Below are 15,054 nucleotides of genomic sequence, written 5' to 3'. Positions count from 1 at the left end.
GTTTATAATATGTGAGTTTAACTAAATTATACACAGTGTTGACTCAGGTACTTAGGAGAGTTATGACAGAAATTGAGGAGATTTATTTATTAAGAAATTTGCACTTTAACAAAACTGCAATATGTAACCAATGTAACATGAGTATTGGAGCATTTATGAATAACACCGGATACAAAATTAGTTTCTTTACTGGAAAACTTCTTAGAACATTTAATACACTCAAGTGCACTGAAAAATATGGATAGAGTGAGCAGAACTACCCAAATTTAGTTGACCACGAATTTCTTTCCCTACCCCTCCAAAGGAATACTTTTTAAAATCTTTCAAGAAAACAGTTCTCCATAAAAAAAAAACCTTTCAGAAAGTGATGAACCAATATAATGGCAGTGATTAAAACAAGACATAATTAAGCAAGAAAAGATTCACATACAGAAGTACTGAATTGAGTTTTGACATGTTTGGAGAAGATGGAAGGCAAGACTGTCAAGGGTTCTTTAACTCTCACATAGTAGAGGTACAAAGAGTGGAGTAGAGGTTAGCTTGACCATTGTGGTATCAGTAAACCAAAGCTAGCAGGAAAGCAGTGTTTAGGTAGAACTTACTAGAGGAGTGAGGAATAGTAGAATCTCTAAAACAGAGGTTCACAAAGATTGTGCTTGTGGATATATTTAAATTGATGTGATTATGGGTACACGTTCAAACTATAAAAACATGAAAATAAATGCAGTTTGTTATTTACCCTAAGTCATATTAATCTAGTACAGTGTCTTGCTACTTCAAAAGTGATTTCCCTTACCTGTTTGAGAAACTAAAGTCATCTTCCACACTGAGGGCCCATTTGGACAAGTTGAAATGCATTAGAGCTTTTGTATTTTTTCACGAGAAGAAGGAAATATGAAGTATGTGGGAGCTGGGGATTGGAAGAACCTAGGGAAAATCAGAGAAAAAAATGATAAATAATATGGTGCCTTGGTGTCACGCTGCCAGACAGTCTTAAGGATAGGTCTTGTAATGCATATGGATGAAAAATTACATTCAGAGCTAACGCTGGTATTTTCCAGTAAAGCTCTGAGATTATAGGCTCGGGCATCTAAATAAAAATTTGAAATTAATATGGAAAAAGAAGCCACTCCATCATTGGTCTAAATGAGAGTGGCCACATCTGGTGAGGCCTGCAGAGCAGTGGCCAAGCAGTGGTAGACACCCTTGAGGCCAGTAGAGAGCCCAAAAGCTGCTTTCCCAGAAAGGCTTCAACTGCAGTGGTTACAACGCAATCCCTACCTCAAGTGACTTGCTGGCAGGATGGTTAAAGAAATGAGTGGGCTTTCTTTTTTTTTTTCTTCTTGGACATATGAGACATCGTGGAGATTTTTTCAGAAATAAGTAGTGCTGAAGATGGGGAGTCATGCATATAGAAGAGCCTTAATTATTTTTTTTCTTGTCAAATTTTTATTTAAATTCTAGTTAGTTAACGTACAGTGCAACACTGGTTTCAGGAGTAGAAATCAGTGATTCATCACTTACATAAAACACCCAGCGCTCATCATAACAAGTGCCCTTCTTAATACCCATCACCCATGTAGGCCAGACCCCACTTGCCTCCCTCCATCAGCCCTTCATTTGGAAGAACCATAATTATTTAGCATTAATGTTAATGAGACTTTATATAAACTTACAGGTTGGTCAGACCAGGTAATATTTCTATAAGGTAAAGATACAGTGTTTCTATACAGAGTTTGAGGACATACTTCTAGATCAAGAATTGCAAACACTAATGTCTATAGGAGCTGTGCAATAAACATAAATGTGGGTAGTGTACCAGGTATGACACAATAGGTACAAAACACCTTGTGGGGTCCCTGGGTGGCTCAGTGGGTTGAGTCTCTGCCTTCGGCTCAGCTCATGATCTCAGTGTCCTGGGATGGAGCCCCACATTGGGCTCCCTGCTCAGAGGGGAGCCTGCTTCCCCCTCTCTCTCTCTGCCTGCCTCTCTGCCTACTTGTGACCTCTCTCTATATATCAAATAAATAAATAAAATCTTAAAAAATAAAACAAAACTACCTTGTATTCAACCCAGCATCACTCTTGCTGGACGTTATGTTTTAAAACACTATCCAGGCATAACATGAAGGCTATATAAAGCTAACAGACCTCTACTGTTTCATCTTTGCTCTCAATGTTTCTCTTAATCCTTCAATTATTCCCCATGTCTTACAAATAAAATCTACTTTCATTAGCATGTCACTGAAGGGTCCATCATAATTTACTCTCATCACTTTGTCTTCATTTCTCATTGCCCCTCATTTATACTCTAGAATCCAGCTAAAAATACATGATAAATAAATAAATAATAAATTTCCTTTCCAAAGCACTACTAAAAGCACGGATGTGACAAAACGTACATAACTTCTCATCAAGAGTTTGATCCAACATTTCTTTGTGAAATGGGCAGCGATTATAGAACAAGAATATGAACTAATTAATGCTACAAAAAAAGAACAGCTCTATTATTATGTACCGAAACATGCAATAGAGGAGTACCCAAATACATAAAACAATTAATAACAAACATAAAAGAACTATCTGATACTAACATGATAATCATAGGTGACATTAACATCAATGGACAAATCACCTAAAGAGAAGATAAATAAGGTAACAGTGGTCTTGAGTGACACACTGGACCAGATGGATTTAACAGATATATTCAGAACATTTCATTCTAATACAGTAGAATACACATTCTTTTCATATTGAACATTCTCCAGAATAAATCACATATTAGAACACAAAACAGGCCTCAGCAAGTAAAAAAGGATTGAAGTCATACCATGCACCTTTTCTGACCACAATGCTAAGAAATTCAAAGTTAACCACAAGAAAAAACCTGGAAAACCCACAAGTACATGGGGGTTAAACAATATGCTACTAAACAATGAATGAGTCAACTGGGAAATCACAGAAGAAATAAAAAAAAACAAACATGGAAATGAATGAAGATGAAACACAACAGTCCAAAACCTTTAGGATGCAGCAAAAGCCATCCTAAGAGGGAAGGATAGAGCAATACAGGCCTAACTCAAGAAACAAGAAAAATCTCAAATATACAACCTAATCTTACACTTAAAGGAGCTAGAAAAAGAACGGTAAGTAAAACCTACAGTCAGGAGAAGGAAGGAAATAATAAAGATTAGAGCAGAAATAAATGATACAGAAACTAAAACAAACAAACAAACAAAAACAATAGAACAGATCAATGAAACCAGGAGCTGTCTTTGAAAAAATTAGTAAAGTTGATAAACCTCTAGCCAGACTTACCAAAAAGAAAGGAGATGTGATCCAAATAGTCACAAATAAGAGAATAATAATCCAACCAACATCACAGAAATATAAGCAATTAATTGCAAGAATATTATGAAAAACTATATGTCAACAAATTAGACAACCTAGAAGAAATGTATAAGTTACCAAAACTGAAACAGGAAGAAATACAAAACTTGAACAGACCAATAACCAGCAAAGGAATTGAATCAGTAATCAAAAATCTCCTAACAAACTAAACTCCAGGATCAGATGGCTCCACAGGCAAATTCTACAGAACATTTAAAGAAGAATTGATACCTATTCTTCTCAAACTTTCCCAAAAAATAAAAAAGAAAGGAAAATTTCCAACTAATTCTATGAGGCCAGCATTACCCTGATACCAAAACCAGATAAAGACACCACTAGAAAACAGAACTAATGACCAATATCCCTGATGAAAACAGATATCAAAAATTCCTAATAAAATAGTAGCAAACCATATCCAACAATACATTAAAAATATCATTCACCATAATCAAATGGGATTTATTCCTGGGTTGCAAGGTTGTTTCAATATTCACAAATCAATCAACAAGATACATTACATTAATGAAAGAAAGGATAACCATATGATCATTTCAATAGATGCAGAAAAAACACTGAACAAAATACAACATCCATTCAATGATAAAAATTCTCAACAAAGTAGGTTTAGAGGGAAGTTACCTCAATGTAATGAAGGTCATATACAAGGGGCGCCTGGGTGGCTCCGTGAATTAAGACCTCTGCCTTCGGCTCAGGTTATGATCCCAGGGTCCTGGGATCGAGCCCGCATCAGGCTCTCTGCTCGCCAGGGAGCGTGCATCCCCCTCTCTCTCTGCCTACTTGTGATCTCTGTCTGTCAAATAAATAAATAAAACCTTTAAAAAAAAAAAAAACCCACATCTGTCTTATTCCTGACTTCAGGGGAAAAGCTCTCAGTTTCTCCTGATCATCCTCAATCAGGAGAAACTGAGAGCTTTTCCCCTGAAGTCAGGAATAAGACAGATGTCCACTCTCACCATTTTTATTCAACACGGTACTGGAAGTCCTAGCCGCAGCAATCAGACAACAAAAGGAAATAAAAGGCATCCTAATTGGAAAGGAAGAAGTAAAATTTTCACTATTCACAAATGACATGACACTCTACATAGAAATCCAAAACAAAACTCCCCCAGAAAACTGCTAGAACTCACAAGCAAATTTAGTAAAGTTGCAGGATACAAAATCAACATGCAGAAATCTGTTGCATTTCTATACACCAACAATGAAACAGCACACAGAAAAATTAAGGAATCAGTCCCATTTACAACTGCACCAAAACCAATAAGATACAATAAATTTAACCAAAGAGGTGAAAGACCTATACTCTGAAAACTATAAAATACCAGGAAAGAGATTAAAGACAACACAAAGAAATGGAAAGACCTTCCATGCTCATGGATTGGAAGAATAAATATTTTTAAAATATGTATACCACCCAAAGAACCTAAATTTTGTCTCTCAAAATACCAATAGCATTTTTCACAGATCTAGAACAAACAATTCTAAAATTTGTATAGAACCACAAAAGACCCTGAAGAGCCAAAGCAATCTTGAAAAGATAAAGGCAAAGCTGGAGACATCATGATTCCAGACTTCAAGTTATATTACAAAGCTATAATCACCAAAACAGTATAGTACTGGCACAAAAATAGATACATAGATCAACAGAAAAGAATAGAAAACCCAGAAATGAACCCCCAATTACATGGTCAATTAATCTTTGACAAAGCAGGAAAGAATATCCAATGGGAAAAAGTCTCCACAACAGATGGTGCTGGGAAAACTGGAGAGCAACATACAAAAGAATGAAATGGACCACGATACACAAAAATGAATTCAAAATGGATTAAAGACCTAAATATGAGACCTGAAACAATAATAATTCTGGAAGAGAATATAGGCAGTGACTTCTTTGACATCAGCTATAGCAACTACATTCTAGATACATCTCCTAAGGCAAGGGAAACAAAAAAATAAACTGTTGGGACTATATCAAAATAAAAAAGCTTTTGCAAGTGAAGGAAAAACAACCAACAAAACTAAAGACAACCTATGATAAAGGGTTAGTATTCAAACATAAGGAATTTATAAAATAACATCCCCCAAAACAAATAATCCAATTAAAAAATATGCAGAAGAGGGGCACCTGGGTGGCTCAGCAGGTTAAAGCCTCTGCCTTTGGCTCGGGTCATGATCCCAGGGTTCTGGGATCAAGCCCCACATCAGGCTCTCTGCTCAGCAGGGAGCCTGCTTCCCTGCCACCCCCCCACCCGCCTGCCTCTCTGCCTACTTGTGATCTCTGTTAAATAAATAAATAAAATCTTTTAAAAAAATAAGCAGAAGACATGAATAGATATTTTTCCAATGAATACTTACATATGGTGAACAGACACATGAAAAGATGCTCAACATCACTTACCATCAGAAAAATGTAAATCAAAACTAAATGAGATATCACCTCACACCTGTCTGTATATGAAAATCAACAACACAAGAAGAAATAGGTGTCAGTGAGTATGTGGAAAAAGGGAAACCTTCTTGCACTATTGGTGGGAATGCAAACTGGTGTAGCCACTCTGAAAAATGGTATGGTGTTTCCCTGAAAAGTTAAAAATAGAACTAGCCTATGATCCAGCAATCGCACTATTAGGTATTAGTAATACACTAATTCAAAATGGATACATGCACTCTAATGTTTATCATAGCATTATCTACAATAGCTAAATTATAGAAACAGACCATTAAGTCCATCAATTAATGAATGGATAAAGAAGATGTGGTACACACACACACACACAGACACATAGGAATGTTATTCAGCCATAAAAAAAGAATGAAATCATGCTATTTGCAATTACATGGATGGAGCTAGAGGGTATAATGTTAAAGGAAATAAGTCATTCACTTATATACCATACGATTTCACTCATATGTTGAGTTTAAGTAACAAACCAAATAAGCAAAGGGAGAAAAGAGAGAGAGGCAAACCAAGAAACAGACTCTTAACTATAGAGAACAAATTGGTGGTTACCAGGAGGGAGGTGGGTGGGGGGATGGGTTAAATAGGTGATAGAGAAAAGGAATATACTAGTGATGAGCACAGGGTGATGTACGAAAGTACTGAATCACTACATTGTATACTTGAAACTCATATTACACTGTTAGCTAACTGGAATTTAAATAAAAAACTTTTAAAAATTAAAAATGGGCAAAGAACTTGAAAAAATAAAGAATTCCAATGAATATTGGGATTATTTTATATTTCTTTACTTGCCAAAAATAAATATGATTTACACAGGATGTTCATGTCACGGTAATTTTGAACATAATATCATCAAGAGATGTAAAGCACTATATTCTGAGAACCTCTTCTGTAATGTTTGAACTAGAGTGGCCCTGTTACTTCTGAGAGGAAAATGAAGTTTCTCTGTGAAGGTCCAGGTGTTTTCTTTCTTCTTTTCTTTTTTTTTTTTTTCCTTATCTTTTAATGTACAGTGGTGGCATAAATTCTGGTCAATGAACATGTCCCAGACTGATATTAACTCTGCTCAGTCCAGGATTCAAGCTTGAGTGGGCATATTAGGGATTTGTAGGAACGCTCCCTCCTAGCCGAGGGACTAAGAATCTTCTCAGTAAACAATCAAAGAGAAAAGACAGCAGAGCTGTGTTTTAAGAACAGTATGTCAGTTCCAGAGGAGCAAAGTTTCAAAGTATAGCATTCATTCAACAATCATTTACTGATCCCTTATTTTTTATCAGATGTTATGAAAGATGTCAGACATGCAAAGGTAAATAGGAGCCATTTCTGCCCTAAGAAGTTCACAGTCCAGAATATTGGGAAGGTTACAATGTGTCATATCATCATACTTTTTGTGGGGGTTAGAAGCAAGCCAAGTGTTCTGTGAGAACACTAGGAGCAGCATCTCCCCAACACTGGGGCCGTCAAGGATGCTTTCCAATAGGAAGTCACCTCTGATCTGAATCTTGAGACAGAATCAAGAGTTATCCAGGCAAAAATAAGTAGGAAGAGCACCTCCAGCAGACAAAACAAAATATGGCAGAGAGAAGACAACAGTTTCTACCATGGGATTGCCCTCTGTGTTGGGGCCATCAATTCACATAAGAGGTTAAAAATCAGAAAAAACATAATCAATAAAGAAAACTGTTTCTTAGAAATCTCCATGGATTATTAAGAACACGAAGTGTTAACTTCATCACACACACTGATAGCAAGAGGGTAAGGCATCCTGACTCCAGAGGGAAAGAAAACAGAAGCTCTGTGTTTGGTGGTGCTTCTAGATTCTGCCCTGTGGGATTCTTCGTTTGGCTGATTTTAATCTGTATCTTTTCCCTCTCTTACATAAGATATAACCATAATAGTTTGCAGTGAGTTCTTGGTGCCCTTCTAGTAAGTTATCAAATCTGAGGGAAACCCTCAAGTTTAAGTTTATAGTTTGTGCCGGAAGTGAGGGTAGCATCATATGGGAACTGTTTCCTCTAACTTACATTGGACCAACATTCTCACAAAGGATAAGAGTTAAGCAAACCAGAGAAAGAGAAAAGCAAATGAAATACCGTTTACTGAGAGTAAATGAAACACCTACTGAGGATTTCCAAATAATTTGGGAGAAAATTGAGGGCTAAATTGAGGGCTAAAATTCCCCCTGAGTAGATGGTGTGGCTAGAAATTACTTTAAAATTATTGCCATGACTGTATTTTAATCATTTATCTAGTCTAGTCTGAGAAATACAGCATGCACGTAACTGTGTACATTCTATTTCCTGTCATGACCAAATAAGCTCCTCTCAGGTAAACCCTTCCATAGATAAAACTACAAAAATCTGCATAAAACAAAAAATAAAACTACTTGAAGGCTCTGGAGAGTGAACAAAAATAAGATGGTTAGTGAAGAGGATTCAATACTTAGATGAAGGAAATGTCATGATATCTTTCCTATTTTTTTAAACAGGTTTTTTGGTTTGGTTTTGTTTGTTTGCTTATTTGTTTTTAACCCAAATGCAGGCTGCTGCTATGAGGGGCATAATATATGGGATGGCTATAACTCAGATAGAAAGGCATGGTCTGAAGACTTAAACCACTGGACAAACTTTAGGACAATTACAACTGCTGGAAAGTGGGGATGGATTAAGAGAGAAAGCCCTCACTTCATATAGGGGAACCTGCAATTAAAATCATGGCCTACATCTTAGCAGAGACACTAGGGCTAGGAATACGGACAACCTTCCTCCTTCATGAGTTGAAGGGAAAATAATTGGTGACACTGGAATTCTATATCTAGTGAAAATATCTTTAAAAAATGAAGACAAGGGGTGCCTGGGTGGCTCAGTGGGTTAAAGCTTCTGCCTTCGGCTTGGGTCATGATCCCGGGGTCCTAGGATCAATTCCCATGTGTAGGGCTCCCTGCTCAGTGGGGAGCCTGATTCTCCCTCTCTCTCTCCCTCTGCTCTTTTTGCCCTGCTTGTGCTCTCTCGCTTTCTCTGTCAAATAAATAAATAAAATCTTAAGGAAAAAAAAAAAAAAAAAGAATGAAGATAAGATACATACAGGGGGATGCATGCCAATGAATGCCATGTAAGTACAGAATTACTTGCTGCTTTACCCGAGCTTGATTCCCACAGAAAATCTGTTTCTGAACTTGCCTCAAAAACTGTCGATTTATAACTGTTTATATAAAGCACTCTCCATCCTCCACTTAGTATCGTAAGGTTTACCTGCTGGTTTATCCATTATGTCAACATGTTTATAGACCTTATGGGATTGGGGATCCACCTTTTTTATCTTTTTTTTTTAAGATTTTATTTATTTATTTGATAGAGATCACAAGTAGGCAGAGAATCAGAGAGAGAGAAGCAGGCTCCCTGCTGAGCAGAGAGCCCGATGCAGGGCTTGATCCTAGGACCCTGAGATCATGACCTGAGCCGAAGGCAGAGGCTTAACCCACTGAGCCACCCAGGCGCCCCCACCTTTTATATCTTTTAAATACCTGCCATGATTATGCCATTGCCTTTATGAACGTGACACACGTCACCGCCCTCAGGAGTGTTCTAATATCCCACCAGCAAGAAAGTAGACGATACTTTCCCTTAAAGAGTAAGGCAAGAAAAGAAAGGGCTTGGGATTTCTTCAATATCTTGAAAGCCTTATGCAGAAGGACATCAGAATGTTGTTTACAGCAATGTTAAAAAAATTTAACTGTTTGGCACTCTGATATAAACATAGAGCTTTAAACTTATATCAAGTGTTCTGAATTTCGACAAAATAATCATGCAAATATAGCATATTTAGATAAAATGATACCCTAAATAATCCACATGTCCTAGACACGTTCAAAATGATGATAAAAATCAATATAAACATCGCTATATCCTTTTTTTCTTTCCCTTTCCTAAGTCTACCGAATTAACTTTTTTTTTGAGAAATCTGAAACAGATATTTTTGTTTTCTCTTGGCACAAATATTAATCCTTTATGAAACAAAAATACTAAGTGTCGTTTATGCTTGGAATATTTGCTAAGACTCTTGAAGACTATTTTCCTTTCTTAAACATCTGGTGGTCAAACCAGAAATGCTAACCCACTTCCAAGTTTGAGAAGCAAAGTAAGCAGAAATCTTTTCACAATGATGCTTGTTTCTGTTTCCGGGAATCTCCATTAGCATTTCTGGTGGGAGTTCTGACTGCGGGACTGAGAAGGCCCTGTGGAGAATTCTGTTAACTGTAAAGGGCTCAGCCAAATACTGTTTGGGGAGCTTTGACTTTGCGGCTTGGTTTTCTACATCAACCTTCTCATGTTACGTTCACTAGTCTTAACCCTGTTGTGAACTCCGTAAAACTGAAGAGTCATCTGAAATCAGCATTTTCCCACCATGTAAGAATTCTGTAATCACAACCCACACACTACAATTGTACTTGATCTTAGCCAAAAGGCCGAGAAGCGATACACACACTACAATTGATGTGTTTGCAAAGCTTCCCTCACGTTGGTCATTTTCATCCTCGTAAGTCTCACGGCCCTGAGTGATTCAAGAAACAGCCCCTCACAACTGGTTTGAGATCATCAAATTATTTTTTCTTATTTTAAAAATTTTAAATCCAGCTCTGCTTTTGAAACTCCAGTTATATATTATAAAGTAGTTCAGTGTGATCGCTGGAATTGAAACTAAGTAAACACAGTAGCTCTTAAAAGCTGCTTCTTGCTGCTCTCATCTATACCCTCCCTCCTCTTCTGCTTTACCAGACAATGTGTTTTATGCTTATCCAATACCAGCTACCCCAGTAAGTCTTCCATATACCTCAGACTCACAATTCTAACATGGTATTATTTTTCCCATTTAAAGTTTAAAAAACGAAGACTTAGAGAAATAAAGCAAGTTAGGTTGTGTACCTAGTAAGGGCAAACCTAAGATCTGAAACATTCCGTTACTTACACTAAACTGTTCCCCTACTGTCTCTCCTTTAATAGAACGAGGTAATATAGAATATTCAAATTCTGTGCATATATGTCTGTGTAAACTATGTAAACTACGTATGTTTACACAATTATAATATACATTATAATCATACATTAGAAGCATATAATTATGTGTATAATATACTCCTATAACATATAATATGTATGTTATACTTTGAATCACATTAAATATTAGAAATTATATAAGATTAAATTAGAAATTATATATTTAACATTAGAAATTACATAAATTTAATCCAATACATACATTATATATGCAATGCTTATATAATTACAGCATCTGATGTCTAAGAAATTTATATATTTAATAATCTGAAAGTGTGAAGTCTTGAGAATCAAGGTGTTCTGTAGATATAACTGAATGGGAGTCAGTACATTTTAGTCCTATCTCATACTTTGAAAACATCCTTGTACCAGATCTGTATAGCACCTCACATTATGATTGCTTCTCCCCACAAGTCTAACTAATAATGATCCGGTTAATTATGCCGCCCTAGAAGAACTACGACTATTTCTGCCAATAGCAGATGTGGCAATAATTTTTGTTAAAGAAAATTGTATTAATTACAATGGAAAGATACAATAAAATTTTCCTTATAAGACTAGTCATTTTACTGAAAACAATGTTAAGCTATGGTTTGGTAACATAAAAATATGATAACTTGCCAGCAAATGTATTGCTAATTTTTTGATGTTGATGGAGATCTAACAGTATCACCCAGAAGAGTATACAGCAAATAATATGTATCCGCTATGATTAGTTGTTTCCTGTGCTATACTGGTTGGTAAGTGTTTTTACTAGTAACCCTTTTGCATGATATATACAGCTCAAATTTCCTGTGCTTGTGTGGTAGAGCTGAAGTTTTTTAATAAATGGCCCTAACACACTTATTTTAAGCATTTGGTTTAGAAATAATAGCATATCTTTTCTTTGTGGCACCTTTAATTCATTTTTAATCTACATCAGGTTAATTTAATATTTGGGCTGGATAAACTTGTTTCTGCCCAGATAAAAGTACACAGTCTAATGGAACACAGTATTTAAATAAGGGAGACTGAAGGCTATTTTTATTCAAGAACTTTTTATTTCAAAGGACTGAGATCAGCTTTAAAAAGATCATTTGATTTTTAATAGGCATGCACCAGCTTGGATATCCAAATACCTGCTTTCACAAATAGGTTTCCATTTTCTCTGCCAGCAAAGAAGACTTAAAATGTAAATTTGACAATTTGAAACTTTTATTGGATAAGCTGATGCTTGGTTTTGTTTTTTGTATTATTTATTTATTTATTTATTTTTATTAACATATAATGTATTATTAGCCCCAGGGGTACACATCTGTGAAGCATCAGGCTTACACACTTCACAACACTCACCATAGCACATACCCTCCCCAATGTCCATAACCCAACCACCCTCTCCCTATCCCTCTAGCCCCAGCAACCCTCAGTTTGTTTTTTGAGATTAAGAGTCTTTTATGGTTTGTCTCCCTTCTGACAAGATGGTTTTGTATTTTTTAAGTTGAGATTTTAACTTGCCAGAAATGGGCTCTTTTTTCTTATTTTTACCATTTCATAATAGTATAGAATATATAGCAATGATTTCAAATGGAAATGTCGTTTTCCACTTTGCTTTTTTGTAGAGCAGGCTATTTCACTGGACATGAAAGCATTGATCCAGGCAGAGTATAAAGGAAGTAAAACTAATAAGCTCTAGTATTTAAAAAAAAAAAAAAAAGTGTGAAGCTAAATTAGAAGTGGATGAGAAAAATGTATACAAAATAAATACAAGGGCAAGCATGAGAAGATATGCAGGCATTAGTTTACTAATAAGTGTGAATATAACTTAAAATGCTTGCAGAAAAAAGTGTAAAACAGGGTGTAAAATAATCAAATGCATGTTTACAGCTGTGATTCCTAAAAAACAACAACAACAACAAAAAAACACAAAACTCTTGCCAACCACACTAAGAATCACTGGGCCTTAAAAATACTTCCTACTCAGAAATAATGTAATTTCCATAGTGATACTAGTAATAGTAGTCTTTGAAAGGCTATACACATCCACATTGGGTTACTGACTAAGAGCCGCCTGGAGCTTCCAGCTGGGCCATTGTGATATCCCAGAACTCTGCTGTGTTTGACTTACAGTTGAACCACAAAGAATCACACTATCCATTTCATTCCCAAGAGACAGAAAGTATGTCTCTGTAGGAAGACACAACTTAATTTATAATCTGGAAGGAGTGTGGAACATAGAATTTTAAATGATGGGTAAATATTTGAAATTTTTAGTTCTTTTCTTTAGAGTTGCTTTAATTTTTAAAGTAAGCTACAGTTAGATAAATTTCCATAAAGATTTTAGGTGCTTGCCTTTGAGGTTCTTTTCTACCATGGTAATTGAAACATTTCTGATATATGTTCTTGGTAAAATAAAGATCATGGGATTTGAAATCAGGAAAAGTGGGTTTAGTTCTGGCCAAACTCTAACAAATCATTTATTTTATGTGAATCTAAGTTTCTTGGAGTTAATAAAATTTCTCAAAATTGTTGAATAAGTCAGTCAGATGATAATCACAATTTAATTTTTTAAAAATTTTTAACATATTTTCTAAAAGATTTTTTTATTTGAGAGAGAGAGAGAGAGAAAGAGAGTACACATATGAGCAGGGGGAGGGGCAGAGGGAGAAAGAAAATCCTGAAGCAGATTTCCCTATAAGCACAGAGGGGCTAGATCCCAGGACCCTAGATCATGACCCTAGCCAAAATCAAGAGTCAGCCACTTACCCACTGAGCCACCCAAGTGCCCCGATAATTACTATTTAAAAAACAAAAAACAAAAAACAAAAAAAGAAAGAAAGAAAAGAATGGCACTAATCTTGGTGTTTTACTCTTGTAATTCTTTTAAACCTCGAAATTCCCAGGGTAAGGGTTCTTCAGATTTCACTTTTCTGATGAGAAATGAAGGCATAAAGAGATAACTAATCAGCTGCAGCTCACACAGGTGGTGGGTGTGGGAGCCATAAATTAAACCCAAACCTATTTTATTTCAAAGACTATGCTCTTTTCACTATGCCACCTTACCTAAAGGATATGACGGCATTTTGTAAATTAAAGAACTTTATTAAATGTTATAATTGAATACAAGGGTTAGTGATTAGAATTATTTATCACTAAATACAATCAAAGAACCCTTTGCTTCATATTGTGAGCATGATGTGGTAATGCACAGTAGCCATTTTTTCTTTCCATTTTCTATCCTGGTTGACATGTAAAGGAAAGCTCAGGAAGAAATCTGTGACAGTTATTTCCTTCCCTTTTGGGTCAATAGTCAGACGATGTTTCCCAGCATCCAGATCAGTTATAGTGGGCAAGGTATTTAAAGTTCCAGATGATGAACTGTGGGCAGAACTAATGCACAGAGCCTTCTTCAGGGCTGGCCCACAACACCTTCCATTTTTCTTTTTTCCCTTAGCAGCTGTTCCAATGCCAGAGATCCAAGAGAGGATTCCAAAGCCCTTGAGGGGGGCGGGGGAAGGGGCGCAGAACTAAACAAAAAGAATTATGTCCTTAAATAACTACATGAATTAGATATTCTGCTCTACTAAGACCATGCCATCCACACTGCACTGGAACTTGAGCAATAAACCTTTGCTGTGTGAAGCCACTCAGATCTGGGAGTCATTCATTAGCGCAATTAGTCTGCGCAGACTCATACAAGAGTATACCTAAGAAATGGCTTATTAAACCAAATCAGTGGCCCATTTAGCTCAGGTACCTGTCTCACTTTTGTGCCAGGGCTGTTACATAAGGATGATGTAGTAATAATTACAGCAGCTACCATTCTATAAAGTACTTGTTCTGTGCGAAGCTTATATTTAAGTGGTAAATACAAGCCTTTAACCTCAGCTTTACATATATTATTTTATTAAATCCTCACCCTATTGTGTAGGCACTATTCATTATTTTCACTTTACAAGAAAAAGAAGATTCTAATTTAGTTTGAGTAACTTGCTCAAATACAATTCATTCTAACTCCCAAACGGAAAGCCTATATCCATTGCACAGGAAGGTTCTATTGGCCTGGAGTCTTTAAACAGTCTACCACGATGTATCATTATAAGTTTACCTCAACATTTAAACAATGTTTTTTAATACTGTCTTAGTTTGGACCAC

General features: G+C 36.0%; 1 long non-coding RNA gene across 1 annotated transcript in view; it reads right to left on the bottom strand.

Moving 5' to 3' along the window:
• Window positions 1-796: 796 nt before the first annotated feature.
• The window catches only part of LOC116866838, a 48,102-nt gene continuing 33,844 nt past the window's right edge, over window positions 797-15,054 (bottom strand). The window contains exon 3 of the long non-coding RNA XR_004382482.1: window positions 797-927. This is a non-coding gene — a long non-coding RNA (uncharacterized LOC116866838). The remainder of the gene's footprint in view (window positions 928-15,054) is intronic.

The sequence above is a fragment of the Lontra canadensis genome, unplaced genomic scaffold (genome assembly GCF_010015895.1).
Source record: "Lontra canadensis isolate GAN:19392208 unplaced genomic scaffold, GSC_riverotter_1.0 scaffold11, whole genome shotgun sequence".
In the NCBI taxonomy this organism is placed as follows: domain Eukaryota; kingdom Metazoa; phylum Chordata; class Mammalia; order Carnivora; family Mustelidae; genus Lontra; species Lontra canadensis.
Note: the sequence above shows the minus strand (reverse complement) of the source record. Positions and strands in the feature narration are given on the sequence as shown.